This window comes from Tamandua tetradactyla, chromosome 11 (genome assembly GCF_023851605.1).
Source record: "Tamandua tetradactyla isolate mTamTet1 chromosome 11, mTamTet1.pri, whole genome shotgun sequence".
NCBI lineage: Eukaryota > Metazoa > Chordata > Mammalia > Pilosa > Myrmecophagidae > Tamandua > Tamandua tetradactyla.
In genome coordinates, this window is record NC_135337.1 from 28,311,802 (window position 1) to 28,327,107 (window position 15,306).

Here is a 15,306-nt window from a genome sequence, read left to right on the forward strand (position 1 = left end):
TTTAGAAACATCTCCTGCCAGTCTACAAGTTTTTCTTTCACTTTTGGATTCTGTTTCAGTAACTATTTTTACAAAGGCATGCTTACTTAATCTCCATATAACACAGAGGTGGGAGAGGCAGCTAATATAATGGATAACAGAATCAGATTTCAAAATTACCTTCATAAGTTGAAATAATGAGTCCCAATTAGAAAAATAAAATATAATAGGAATAAAGAAATACTCAAATACCTGACTTGACTTAATAGACACAAAATACACATACACACACAGATGTTAGCACTATAAGTGATACAAGTCAATGAGAGACAACAATGTAATGAAGATACCAAAAGCAAAAAGCAAACTTCAGGCTCATTTATAGTTGGATTTTGTTGTATAATAAAGAACTTGGTTGGCCTTTGTTCCCTGTTTCTGGGTGATACCCTCTAAATCTTTGGAATTTCCTAATGATAGGAGAGTTTGTTATTCATGGGGGCTCCCTAGAGCCATATGTGATAGTTTCAGCTAAGGAGATGACTCCAGTAGTGAGTAGCTCTCAGGGAAGGGCTAGCCACACAAATAGACTGGGTGTGGGTCTTAGGGTGGGGACTGACCATGCCAGAATGACCAACCATGTGATTAAAAAATTGGGGCCAAACATTGAGTCCAATCAATCAATCATCCCTACACAATAAGACCTCAGCAAAAACCCTGGACATCAAAGCTTGAGTAAGCTTCCCTGGTTGGTAAGCTTCAATCAATGTGCTGGGAGCATGATGTATCCTGATTTCATAGGGAGAGGACCCTGGAAGCCTCTCAAATTTTGAGACTTTCCTGGACCTAGCCCTACGTGTTCTTTTGGCTCCTTCTAATTTGCATTCTTTTGCTATAATAAAAATATAATCATAAGTACAGTGCTTTCCTGAGCTCTATGAGTCATTTTAGCAAATTATCATGGTGAGAATCCCTGAATTTATAGCTAGTTGGTCAGAAGTGAGAATGGCCCTGGGAACCCCCAAGGTTGTAGCTAGTGTCTGATGTGAGGGTAGCCTTGTGGGAACTGTACCCTTCACCAGTCGAGTCTGGCTTAATTCCAGATAGTGTCAGAAATATAGTGAAAATAGTGTGGAAATACAGCTTTTGATCAAGGTATCATTCACATTTTACTTTGAATTAATCACATGCCCAAGTACCTTTAGATGGGGATGGTGATCTTAGAAATCATATCATGAAGAGTTAAAGGGCTGAGTAATGTTAGCTTGGGAACAAGAGTATCTAGGGAGAACTTGAGAGCATTCCTCAAACATCTAATGAACTTACAGAAAAGAGGAAGAGGAACTCATTCTGCATTACTCAAAATGGCACAGATGAGCTAAAATACAAATTCAGCCTAATTTAAGGACAAACCTTCTAAAAATGTATGTGTTCAAACATCCATTGAGGAAGTAGAAGAAGACCTCTACGAGGGTTGGGGTAGAGGGGAGGGAGGAGGGTAGAAGGGGCGAGGTCACTAATCTGACCTTCAGAACACCCTCAAAGTAAGATTTCTGGGATTTTAACACTGAACTAAATTTTGGTATCCAAAAGGCAATTTTGTATAAAATACTGCATTAACTCCTTAACCTTTCTTTCACATATTTAAAAAACTCAAAACCTCACATATAAGAAAATATTAAGGACACACAACATGGTGGTAGGTGCCCAGGCTCATTCTAGTAGTCCTGAGATTGAATCGCAGCTCCTTACTTATTAGCTGTGTGACAAGTTACCTACCTTGACTTAACTGAACCTCAGTTTCCTCTTCTGTAAATAGAAACAATACAATAATACTACCCTTACACATTGTCATAGGAAATAAGCAATGCAGTGTCTGTCATGTACCTAGAACAGTACTTGGCATATGGTTTGTTCTCAGTAAGTTTCTGCTTCCATCACTGACCCCTTCAGGCCAAACTTTTACAACCCCCACACACATACACACACATACATGTTAACACACATATCCTTTTTGGTCATGTCATTGGCTATGTCACCCTCTTCTACTCCTCAATGGTTTCATATTCTAACCCAAGAATCATTTATTCCTATTCAAAGACTTTGTCCCTGGGTCACAGATGTCCTCAAGGCCTGCTAACACACTGAGGGACATCCTATCTATGCAGATGGTTCAGCCATCTCCTTGTCAACTCAATCTTCTTATCTTCATCTTGAATGATCCCTCTTCTGTGCCTACTTACAGAACCATTCAAGGACCTTTATTGTCCTTTACTCATCATTTTCTGCCTCCAAAATAAGATTTCAAGTATTTCCTTTGCTGAGCAGAGCCTCCTTTCTTTCAAGCTTGTCCAATAATACAAGTATCTCAAGTCTACTACCTCTCAACCTTTCTCTAATCCATTAGCCCTTTGCTTTTTTAACTTCCCTCTTTAATTGGCTTAGATCCTAGAGCCCATTATTCCAACAATATTTTAACACTCTACATTCCCTAGCCTCTCTTCCCATTGCAAAGATCTGGCAAAACCCAATCCTGGATAAGCCTAACTATTTATTTATCAGTGACCCTTGAACAGTTAGAATACTGTTGAAAAAGGTCATACAACAGATGAGATTAAGGTTGGTCAGCATAGTATTACAGTGGGATCAAACAGCCCTAATACTGCCTTAAAATCATACCACATGGCTTTGGGCAACCAAACTGTTCACACTCCATGGTAAAGTTTTCATCATCCCTGTTCTTTTTAGACCTCCAACTCTCTGTCCCCGTTCTCAGCAGATAACCCTCCTACTACTTCAAACACACAAAAATAGAAGTTAACATTGGAAAATTCTCATTACTCCCATCACCCATACAAACTACCTGTATCGCACCCATCTGTTCTTCTTCCCACCATACCAAAGAGAAGCTGTCCTCCTTCCTAATGGCAGCCTCTTAACCTGGGCACTTTGGATCCATTCTTTCTGGCCTTTTTAGAAATATTTTAATTTCATTATCCTTTATTCTCTCCTCTTCGATTTGGCTTTTAAGCATACTCAAATTTCTGGCAAAAACAAAACCAACAGATCTATTAACTCTTCTCCAATCTTATATTTCTCTTCCAGTATAGTTTGCACCCCCATCCTCACCCCAACTCTCTCCACCTCTTTATAGCCAAACTTCTAGAAAGCTTTGTCTATACGGTGTCATCACTTCTCATCTCTCTCACTCTTCAACCCATTCCATTCTTATCTGCACCCTCATCAGTTCCCTGAATTAACCACTGCTAAGGTCAAATATGGTTCTTATGCATCCTTCATATTATCTGACCTCTCAGCAACATCTACTACTATCCCCTGAAACACTTTCTTCCCTGTGTTTCCATAACATCACACTTTCTGCTTCCCTTCTATCTCCAGGCCGTATCTTTGATGCCTTTACAGGCTCTTCCTTCTCTACCTAGATACTAAATAACAGAATTCCTCAAGGGTCAGTCCCAGACCCTCTTCTCCCTACTTGTTTCCTTATGTGATGTCGTCTCCACCTGTCCCTTCAGTTACCAATTATATGCTAGGAAATCTCAAGTTTAAATATCCAAACTAGATCTCTCCTCTGAACTCTTGACTACTTAGCATTACCACATGAGACACCTCAAATTCAACAAACCCAAACTGAGCTCCTGACCTGCCCCCTAAACTTGGTCTTCTTCAAGGTTCTTCATCATGTTGAATTAATCCAGATTTGAAACCTAGGAGTCACCCTTGATCACTTGATTTCTGGACCTTCCAACTCTGCCATTATATCTAATCTATTAGCAGGTCCAAGAGATTTTACTCTGTAACTAGTTAGTTTTCAAAAAGATCCACTTCTTACGAGCTACTACCATGGCTTTTCTGAATTGCTATAATAACCTCCAAACTGTTCTCCCCTGATTCTACTTTGTCTTCAGCATGAAAAACAGACAGAAGGGCTCGAAGGGAATCTTTTCTACAAGCTTCCTGTGATCACATCATCTCCTTGCCTCCCCCCAACCTAAAATCTTCATTGGTTTTAAACTTTCATTGGCACTATGAGCCAGATAAGATGGCTTTTTTTCTGTTCCAAAAGATGCCATCTCCCTCTCTCCACAAGGCCTTTGTATATAGTGTTCCCCCACTCACACACAACTATCCCTCCACTCCCAAGTTAACACTCATGCTTCCTTCAGCTCTTGGGTCAGTTCTACCGCCCTACCCCCACCCCATTTCATGCCTTCATGACACCATGTGACTCTCCTTTAAAGATGTAATTTACTTTTTTGGGGGGTGGGGGTGCATGGGCCAGGAATCGAACCCGGGTCTCCCGCATGAAAGGCAAGCATTCTACCACTGAACCACCCGTGCATCCCTGCAATTTACATTTATTTGTGACTTTCATTTTAATTCGCATCACCTTCTCCCGTGCAATGTGAGTCTCATGAGAATGGAACCCATGCCCTTTTTTCCTTCAGTATTGTATCCCAGGACCTAACACAATTTCTGCACACAACATGTGTCCAATAACTATCTGTTAAATAGAATAATAATAACAGGTATTAACATATTTACATGACCTTTCCATTCTACTAGTATCTCCTGAATTGCAGGTCCCTCATTTTACTAGTATAATTAGAATACTAGAAAAAGAATTTTCAAATATGTCCAAAGGCAAAGCTTACCAACATTTTAAATGAACTAATATTTGGTATAATGATATTTGATTTATCCATCCCAAATCCCTTACAACATTATGATATATGTTCAGAGGTTTCATGTGCATATATGATCATTACCTGCACTGTATTTTCATACTTCCATCAAATCCAGAAGTACTTAGTTATTGATTTATCTACCATCAATAGCCATAGGATTTAAAAGTTTCTATGAACACTTGACTACAGGGAATATTTATGAAGCCAAGCAAAAAAAAAAAAACCTATCAATTTTTCAAAAAGTTAAACACAGAATTAGGCATCTAATACCTTCAAGGCACTCAGTAACCACAGTCACAGTTTTGTTTTGTTTTGTTTTTTAATTCTGCTACAGGAAAAAAGTTAGAAAAATTATGCACAAAAACATTCTACTTCTTTTTGCATAGAGCTGAAGAACCATTAGCATCAGTGTGAAAGTCTGTAAGAAGTCAGCCACTTAAAACCTCTATAAATCCTCTAATATTCATGTACTGTTTTAAACTGAAGCAAATAAGAAGAAAATGAAAATGAAACCAGGAAAAGCCTAGGAAATAATATATTAACATGACTAAGTAATATTCCTTTTCTGAGATCTGATATTTCTTAAGATTTAACAAGGATTTGCCTATGACTATAAATAAGATTTCTCCACGATTATTTCCTGTCAGTGAAGATTCTAAATTCTGAATAAGTATCTGTACTAGGGTTCTCCAGAGAAACAGAACTGACAAGATATAGGTGTGTGCATGTGTAAATATATACGTATATATGTAAATGTTAAGAGATTTGTTATAGAAATGGACTCACACAACTGTGAAGATTGGCAAGTCTGAATTCTGTAGGGCAGGACACAAGTAGGAAACTCCAATAAAGGTAACGCTGAATTCCCTAAGAAAAGCTGGCTGGCTGAAGGAGAGATAGAAATTCTTCTTTCTGACTGCTGAAAGAAGTCACTCACTCTAAGACCTCCAACTGATTGGATGAGGAGATTCCTTTCAATGCTGAAGGCAATTTCCTTTGTTGATTGTAGATGTAATCAGCCACACTTGCAATCCGCGCAATCAACTGATGATGTAACTCCATTTATAAAATATCTACACAGTAACAATGAGACCAAACAACTGGACACGATCAAATTCACATATGAAAGTAACCATCACAGTATTCTTCTCCTATGTTTTTATTATCACTTTCCCATTCCTTCAACCCTTTCTCCTCCAAGAGTATATAACAGAATTCAAAATAAAGAGAAATCACTCAATTCTGCTTACTACAGTCCCTGGCATTTGACACCTCTCCAAAATACTATACAATAATTAGAATCATAGGTTGTTAGAGCAGGAAGGAGGCTAATCCCTGTCCCCTAAACTGGGCTCAGTAAAGGTCACCCAGCCCCAGCAAAAAAGTAGCATTTATACTCAAGTGCTGAAAGATGGCCCCAAGGCCCTGCCTTGCTACCACTACCAGAGAACTGTTTTGACAGTTATTCATACTACTACAAAGAACTTTAATCCATGACTTCCCTTTTATCTGCCATAATCCTGTCTTTTTACATCCTATATTAATACCTTCTAAGAAGCTCTGATCCCTCTAATTCACTGTTTCTGAAATTTTCATACACAACACACCCCAGCATATATTCTGCTTATTCCTACCAGACAAGAGTATTTTGTAGCACCTTCCTTTCTAGAGTTAGTTTTATGTGGAAAAATAGATTTCTTCATATGTATTTTATCAAACAGTCCCATAGTTGCCACCAAGAGATTCTGATGTGGCAGGGGTGGAGGGTTACCCCATCTCCCTAACTCCTGATTATTCCTGTTCTTTCAAGAATAATTTCTTCCCCTGGCTTTCCACAAGACTTGATCAGTTTCTCTTTCATTATAGATCTTTTTAATCGGTATTTCAAACAAAACTTTTATTCTTGGTTTCCTAGTTTACATGATCTAACTTTCAATTAGTATATCTAGTTAGCATGCGCTTTTAAAATATTTTCTTACTGAAAAGTTTTTATTCCATTTTTACATGTATTCTTTGACTTTGAATTTGTTTCATAATGTTTAACAAGAAATGTAACTGCAAGGGAGCTAATGGTGGAGAAAAACCTCTTTCCCAAGCTCTTTCTACTGTTCCTCTGGATCCCAAGCTCTTTCTACTGTTCCTCTGGATCCCAACCCCTTACTCATTTAAGAAATCTCTCTTTAAGAGATTCAGGAGTCCGAACGTCATTTTCTAGAGCATTAAGGCCCAGAGTACAGATAGCACATTTGTTTGACTTGATAAATGTTGTTTCTTAACATTTTACCCCACTTAAAACCTTTTAAAAGAAGTCTTTGTTTTTTAAAACCTATGAATTCCAATTACAGTCACTGGATTTTGGATAAGCCAGAATGCTGTAAGCCAGTAGAAGACGGTAATCGGAAGGTCACCTCATACACTACCTAGTACAAGTAAAAAGGAAAGACTTCAAAGCTTATACAATTTGAGGGCTCCTCCTTATGGAAATCAATATTTCAAAGTTAACATTGGATCCAGGTGCTAGAAAAGGCTTGTGAGATCAAGGGTCCCTGAAGCCAAAGCAGGTACCAGTTGTTGCTGCACAGCCTGGCAGAGACTTTTGAGAAGAGGAATGAGGTTCCAAGGCTAACCTCTTTCTGGCTTCTGATGTACATATTTCGACATCAGTGCTCTTTACTTTCTGGAAGAGCCTCTTGGCTTGGGACTTCTCCTGGCTTTCTGCCAACATCATGAACTCAAGGAAAAGCTGAACAGGGAAAGATTTATCACAAATAGACTCTTTCTTTTTTAGGGATCATTGAGATAATGAGTGAAATGCACCTAGCACGGTGCATGGCACTCATAATCACATGTGGCATATCATTTAATGGCCATAAATTCTTTTGCAAAGTAACATTGCCACTCCTATAATCCAGAGGTAGTATTTATCTCTCTGCCCCTGTGAATCTGGGTTGCCCTTGCCACCTGCTGACAAGCATAATACAGTGGAAGTGGCACTGTGAGAGTTCTGGAAGCTAGGTCTCAAAATTCCTTGCAGAGCCCACTTAACTTTCAGGCTCCTGGAACACTGCCCTGAGACCACCATATAAGGAAGTACATCTAGCCTACAGGAAAGTGAGGCCAGGTGGAGGAGAACTGAGGCTATCCAGCTGACAGATAACACCTAATAGCAATTGCCAGCCATGCTGGCAGACCATTGTGGACTTTCCAGCCCAGCTGACTCCCCACCCTCAACTGAAATCAGCCACAGGAGTGAGCCCAGGAGTAACTAGCAGAGCACCTGTCCAGCCAACCCAAAGAATCACAAGAAATAAGAAATCATTTTGAGCCACTAGGCTTTGGGATGTTTTGATATTTAGAATTAGACAATCAAGACACTATTCAAGAAGGATAGCTATTGTTATTACCAGTCTTTTCCTGACCAAGACATTTTGAACTTATTTATCCAATGAACCAAATCATGAGGACTACTATATCCTGACCTTGAAGCGAAGTGGTGATTTCTCTAACTCTTTAGCTCTCGGACTAGGGACTCTGCAGTTAATCTACACTGATGGTTGGACTGGGGGAATCTGGGCTACATACACCCCCCACCCCAACTGAAACAGTGCACACTTTTGGGAGGTGAGGAGTTGGGGAAGTGCAGAGAGGTGAAATTAAATTTTATTCCCTTGATTATTGGGTGTTTGAAATGTTATTTATAATGAGTATGTTTTACTTTTGTTATTATAAAAAAAAGCTCAAAGAAAATGTTTACGTACTTGGTGCTATAAAGCACACTCAAACTCTCAAACTCCTGAAGGCCTTAATGGTCTGTCTCAGAAATACAAGGCTGTGAGTCAGCCGGACAGGCTGCCTGAACGAGTGTGGCCAGGTCTTCCAGCAACTTGGTCTCAGACTCCTCCAGCCTTTATCTTACCCTGGATTACTTCATTCCCATGTAAGAAATGGGATCTGTTTGGTAACACTCATGTAGGTTTTAAGAAAGCATGTAAGAAATTGATCTGTTTGGTAACACTCATGTAGGTTTTAAAAATGGAAAGGGCAAAGAATCTTTCTCAATCTCAATAAAATTACAGTCTTTATAAATCCTTAAAACAGCATGTAACAAACCATAAAACATTTCGTTACATTCATCACTGTCTCAATATTTTGACATTAGAGCAAAACACGTTAATTGAGCAAGACTAGTTTTAAGAACTGTCCTTAAAAAGTAACACTTTGTAAAAGGAGCTTTAAAATACGTTCAAAATTTTTCCTTAAATGAACACCCTCCTTTCCCCATTCCACTAAATAAATAGGGAGCAGTTTTCCTTGCCTTCAAAATGTACTTTTTAAAGTTTGGTTTTTTTAAGCCTATTTGGAGAAAGTTCATTAAAATTAACTTGACAAAGATAGGGTTTCTCTATATACTAAAAAATTAAAAAATTAAATCAATACCGATGGACAAGCCCTTCGAGTCTACAGTCCTGTCTGAGGTCTGCCAGGGCTGATCACTGGTAGCACTTACAGGAACAGGCCAGTACCCAGATGTGGCTCCACGGGACTGGTCAGGTGGGTGTCAAAGTTAGAGAAAATATTAGGGAAATTACAGGCTTGAAAGTATTAGAATGCAGAGGAGGGGTGAATTCAACTAGTGAAAAAAGGAATAGCTTAAGTTAAGAAAATCAGACAAGGTAGGGATCAGTCACCGGGAGGATCCAATGAGGTCAGTGTCAGTGACACAAGCCATCAGTAACCAAGCAACAAGCAGGCCAACTCAGATACCTGTGTACTATGCTCCAGGCTTTGTTTTACTTGCCCACTGTTGGTGTGTCAGGCATCAGATGTTAATTATTAGGAAAAGGAAATTAAAGGCCTACAGATAGAGTCAGTCCTTAATTAATTCCAGGGCAGAGATACTGGAATTATTTCACAGAGGCTGACGTGCTGTGTCACCTATTTTTCCAAGAAGTTTTTTGGCCAACCCAAAGACTCTGAGTGATGATTGGAGTTTGTTGTAGATCTTGAAATAGAAGTCTTGATAGTCTAATCCTTTTATAAAATGTAATAAGAATGCTTTTCCAATTCTCTTGTGAGGTAGGCAGCCAACTTCCAAATGAGTTTGATCCGCAAATGGGATTTAGAAACTTTACATTCTATCTGCTTCTCTTGGCATGAACTTAGAGCTAGAAGGATAGGTGTGGAGCTCCCTATCCACCCACACTGCGCTATGAGCTCGCCCACTCTCTATCCAGCTGATGAGATTGGATGTGGCCTGAATCAATCAGCCAGTTTGCTCTGAATCCATCTGTCTTCTCATCGAAACTACAGAGAAGATCTACCGCTCTAAAGACATCTACTTTCAAATCCTAACTTGTTTCTTCCATACTTCTTCTTCTCTTAAAATCAACCGAGAAGCCCCTCTATCAGCATCTGTGCCATCCAGCTGCCTTCCATCAGTGTGGGTCCTGCAGCCATCAGATACCACATCTTCTATTCCTACCGAAAGGGGTCCAGGTAACTCCCAATGAATCCCGTGTTCCCCAGGACACTTCCCCAGCATCCCAAACACCCTATGGTCTGGCTCGCTCCACTGTAACCTGTTCCTCCACCCATTAGACAAATGGTTTTCCAAATGCGGGTTGACCATTTAATGGGTTATGAGTCTTAAAGGACATAAAACAGAACGAAGGATAAAAGAGAATGCAATCCACTAAGTAAGGTTAAGCATTTTTGCATAAACTTGTTTCAGATACACATGTATTTATTTAGTTACATCTTGGGTTTCCATGTAAAAATGCATTTTATACTGTTTTGTAGTCCAATATTGTTTGAAACACTACCTTAGACAAGGCGTTGTCCATCTTGTTAGATTCCCACCCCCACCCACCGCTATTGGTTCCACTGTTCAGTGCCTCCTTTACTCCATCCTGGCTCAAGCTCTGAACAAACTTTCAGCTGTCTTCTTCGGCTGTTTTCATAAACCCCGACCTTTTACACTGACTCACAGACTCCTTCTCGTGCATCCACAAGATTGCCTTCTCCTTAAAGAGACCAATATTCTGGGCAAAAAATATACCATTTACTCTGCCTTTTACTCAGGTCTGGGATCTGCCCGCAGCACATACAACTGTCTCACCATGAATGACAAGGCCTCAGAGCAGCAGGACGTCATTTCTTTGTGTGTTAACTTTCATCCCAACAACAAAAAAATACTACCCCTCAAAGTCACCCTTGGAACATCTTAGATTTCTTGCAAAATCATCCACACTTTTATGATGTAATGCATTCTCTGGTGTAATACATTCCCTGGTGTTATATATCCAGTGCCTGATACCAGTACCAGGTGAATACAGCTCATCCTTAAAGTTCAGTTAAAGTCTGTTTCCATCCTTGAAAACAGATGGTTATCCCACCTCCATATTGATAACTTCTTTCTTTCACAAGGCAATGGAAGTACAACAAGTTGACTGTACAAGTTTGGTGGCATCCTTTTCTCTAACTCTCAAGGATGAGGGCACAAGCTGCCCAGTACAACTCTACCCCCAGTCCTGCCCTCCCTTGCCCATTTGCCCACAATTCTCACCCAGACAATTCATTCATTATCTTCCTGTACAAAAAAACTCCAGTTTTATCTCAGTATAGACTGTTCCATTTACTTTTTTCAGGTGCAGTGAATAACTACTTTTTAAGTTTCTGAAAGATATTGAAACCTAAATGAATCCTCAATCTGTGAGATATGGTATATTAATTTGGAGGTAATAGTGGAAGGAGATACTGAAGTTTGGCGGGTCTCTTATAAATTTTACTGCTCAGTTTTCTATAATATATGCAAGGCTAACTTTGAGAGAGGAACGTACATGCTGGGCCTCCACTAGAGCTGCAGGGAAGGACAATGGAAAACCACTGAGAACCGTAGGACAGCTATGCTTGGCTTTGAGGAGCAAGAATCACTCTCAGAGAGAAAGGGAGGCATATTTCTTAGGACACATTCCAGAATTTGCCCCTGAGCACCACCACTCCCTTTCTGCAACCCAGCCAGGAATCCAGAATCCCTCTATTTCCCCTCTGGTTATCAGGAGGGCCCTCCAATTGCCTCTCAGGCTACTTCTTCTTCCCTACTCCTTAGCTGGGAGTTTTCTTAATCAGACTATCTTATTCACTTCTAGCATGTAGGTGGATTTCTGATAGCTCCCCACTCCCGAGGTTTACTTCAGTAATCAAATGAATCTCTTTCCAATGGGATTTCAGAAAATGAAGCAAAAGATAAGTCGGTTTGCATATTCGTTCCAGAAGCTATTTGGAAGGACCCACTTTCTCTGGAGTTTGCTATAAAATCTCAGCTTCTTGACCACCACTATTTCTACTCACCTCCATGCATACAGCTTTAGAAGCAAAGAGCCATTATTCTTTCCACCAAACTAAAGAAGGCTTAGGATAAGTGAGAGGAACAGAAACAGGAAAGCTAATCGTGTAAATAATGACTTACTGAGCAGCTGGTGTAAGATACCCAGCTCTGAGCAGTGAAAACTTGTGCAAGCTCACACAGGCAAGGATTCAGATTTTGGAGGGAGGTAAGCTGGCAAAAGGAGTCGCAGGGGTAAGAAGAAAAAAAGCCCACTCAAAATACAATAGCCTCTGGATCATCTGATGGCAAAAGAGGGGAGAATAGCAAACTAAAATCCATGGTCACTCCAATCATCCTTCCAAATTTTTCTAGCATAAGTGGAAGTATACTTTTCTAATTTAGTTTCATCCATAAATTTGGGGGAAAGATTAAAGAGGGGAAATTCTCTACCTCATCTATAATACAATTAAAAAAAGAAATGGGATTCTCTAATATATTATCTTAATTGGCTATACAAAGATAAAACTACCTTCCAATCTATACTATATGCTCACACAGCAATATCTCATTTAAAACACAAATCTCAAGATCGACTTTTCTTAACACTGTTTATGACAGTAAAAATTTCACTAAAATTACAACTTTTTTCCTTCTTCACACATTACTTCATAACATCCACATAAACTTTTCCATCTTGTCCCCAGACTCGTATCTGATCAATTTAAACACTGGCAAAGATCACCCTTTAATGAAAATTATATATTTTCATATAAAAATGTGCATCACAGTAGCACTCAGACGTGCATAACTAAAAAAAAAAAAAAACAGGCCAGCAACAGTGATCCTTTAATGCACAAATCAAAAGTGCATCCAAAGAGGTTTTATATACCATCACTCACGTAGGAAAGGCTGGCGTTAAAATCCCCATTTCACGAATGGGTAAACTGAAGCACGTATCTCAAACTTTCCCAAGGTAGAACTGGAAACAGAAACCAATTTCTCCCTCTGACTCGGCGCCCAATCCCTTTCCACCAAACTCTACAGCACACGGTGGCTAAAAATGGAACCCACTTGAGAACCGCAAGGATAAATAATAGCTACACGTTTTAGAAGAAGGCGGCAGGATGAGGGGGAGTAAGGGGTGAACATACCCACTTGAGGCACCTGAATGTATACGGCCTCTACCAAGAAAGCTTTCCTTGGATGTCCATAGGTTTGCACCACCCCTGTGAGCTCAGGCCCGGGGGTCGCCGCCAGGCTGACCCGACAGCCCGAACCGCGCGGCCAGGGAAACGCGGGGCGGCTCTGGGGCCGCGGGCCGAGGGACACCGTCTGCGCCCGGGGCCCGCCGGGCGGGGAGGATGCTGCGCCCGCCGCACACACCTGCTGGAACTGCGGGCCACCTCCCGCGCTCAGGGCTCCCACCCAGCCTGCGGGCGCAGGAGATCTCGGCCGCGCTAGGCCGGGGGCGGGAAGTCGCGTCGCTCCTGCCCGCCGGCTGCACTCAAAGGCGCGGAGGAGTCCTGGGGCGAAGCGAGCCCGCCCTCCTCCCTGAGCCCCGTCCAAACGGCGTCACCTGTGCGGGGTCCCAGGACGACTTCGCACAACGGTGGTGGCTGCGCTGGGCCAGGAGAGGGCGGCTGGTGTTTACAGGCTTCTGGTCATTCGGCCCGTCCAGAGCCACCCCGCGAGATGCTCCTTGGCAGCTAGGGGAACCACAGGCTCCGGGCCGCTTGGAGGAGCAGTCGCGGAGGAGCAGTCGCGGAAACTGCAGCTACCGCCGCGGCCGCCTCACCCGCTCGGACTGCGGGCTCGGGTTATCTCAGAGCGGCTCCTTAAAGGGACCGCAGCCGCTCCTGCTAGTGCTCCGGGCGGCACCGACCCCCGGCCAAGGTGGGCGGGGCCCCGAGGCGGGCGGTGGCCCAGACCTTTGAGTGCTGTAACTTGGGTCCTGGAAAGGGCTCAAAAACGCCAACACTCGAGGCGGGCTGCGATGGCATCCTGAAAGAGCATACCTCACCGGGGGCAGAGCGTGCCGTTCCCGGGCTTTCCAAAGCAAGTAACAAAACTAGCAGTTGGCGAGAACTGTCTGAGTCCGCTCCGACAGTGGTCAGTACCTGGGCTACGTAACCCCAAGCCATTTCAGATCATGATTCTATATTCCGCCTTAAATGTCCAAACACTATGTAAATGAATTGCATGGTTTAATTATCAGAGAAGAGATGAAAGGATTATTGCTGATTTTTCCTGCCACGTCTGACATGGTCAAAGTCGAGTCCCGCCCCGTTTTCACTAGAGGCTGCACGTGCGTCCCAAACTGGGTAGGGGGCGCGTCTGTTAAAGAGTCATTTTCTTTCCCAGCAGCGTCCTCCGGAAGCCGCCCAGAACACCCTTAGAGGTGCACCAGAACCCCAACTACATTCGAAATCCCTCTGCTAACAGCGTGGGGAAGTAGGATTTGAATTTTCGATGCTGACTGAGAACCCCAAGTTGCCCAATGCAAAAGAAAATTTGCCGTATAAGAGATCTTCTGACCTGTTTATATATAGCTTCAAAAAAAATTTTTAAACTTCCAAGTTTTCTGGATCAACCAGACAGAAATGTTTTTAATAAAAGAAAAAAATGAAGCGGTCCATTTAGGCTGTTATAATTTACAAAAAGTAACCACAAATCTTTTTTTGAGAAAGAGAGAAGTTCAAAATAAATAAATGAAATAATTCGTAAACACCATTAATAATATAGGACAGATATTTATAAGATATATCTATCAATAGAGCTTACATTTTTTTTTTACCTAATATACATATACACACAAATACATATAGATCTGCTGCAGATTTGGACCTGATAATACACACACACACACATACATACACATTCTCACACATACTGTCACTGTGTGTGTGTGTGGTTTTTTTTTGTCATTATTTTCAAGGAGAAAGCAACAGAGTTGAAATTCAGAAGACTTGGAATTGTGTCAGTCTATTTATTAGAGCTGTGTGACTTTAGTTAACTGAACCTCACTGAGACTCAATTTCCTTATCTGTAAAATGGGAATAATTCATAGTTGAAAATGGGAATAATTCATAGTCGGCTTGGAAGACCCCACTCTTGGAAAGGGACCTGAGTTAGAAAAGAGAGACTCTACAGGTACATCCTACAAGGTCAGAAACCTGTCCTCCAGGCCAGCGGGGAGGAGGACTTTGCAGGTCCCCAAGTTCATGTTCCCCTTTTTCTTCCCAAGATTCTCCCAAGACATACTGAAACACTAGCCTCTTTGACCATAACCTATCC

General features: G+C 41.4%; 1 protein-coding gene and 1 non-coding gene across 5 annotated transcripts in view; both read right to left on the bottom strand.

Moving 5' to 3' along the window:
• Positions 1–15,306, bottom strand: part of TLCD4 (TLC domain containing 4) — a 119,331-nt gene that overhangs the window by 78,210 nt on the left and 25,815 nt on the right. Inside the window, exon 1 of one of the 4 annotated variants that reach the window (XM_077120183.1) lies at positions 13,589–13,870. The exons of 2 other annotated variants lie outside the window; for them this stretch is intronic. The gene's annotated coding sequence lies outside the window, so the exon portion shown is untranslated. Of the gene's footprint in view, positions 1–13,588; positions 13,871–15,306 lie in introns of those variants that run through there. One more of the 4 variants, XM_077120181.1, reaches the window with a different exon arrangement.
• On the bottom strand, positions 4,268–4,338 carry TRNAE-UUC (transfer RNA glutamic acid (anticodon UUC)). Its single transcript has one exon. It is a non-coding gene; the product is annotated as a tRNA-Glu (tRNA).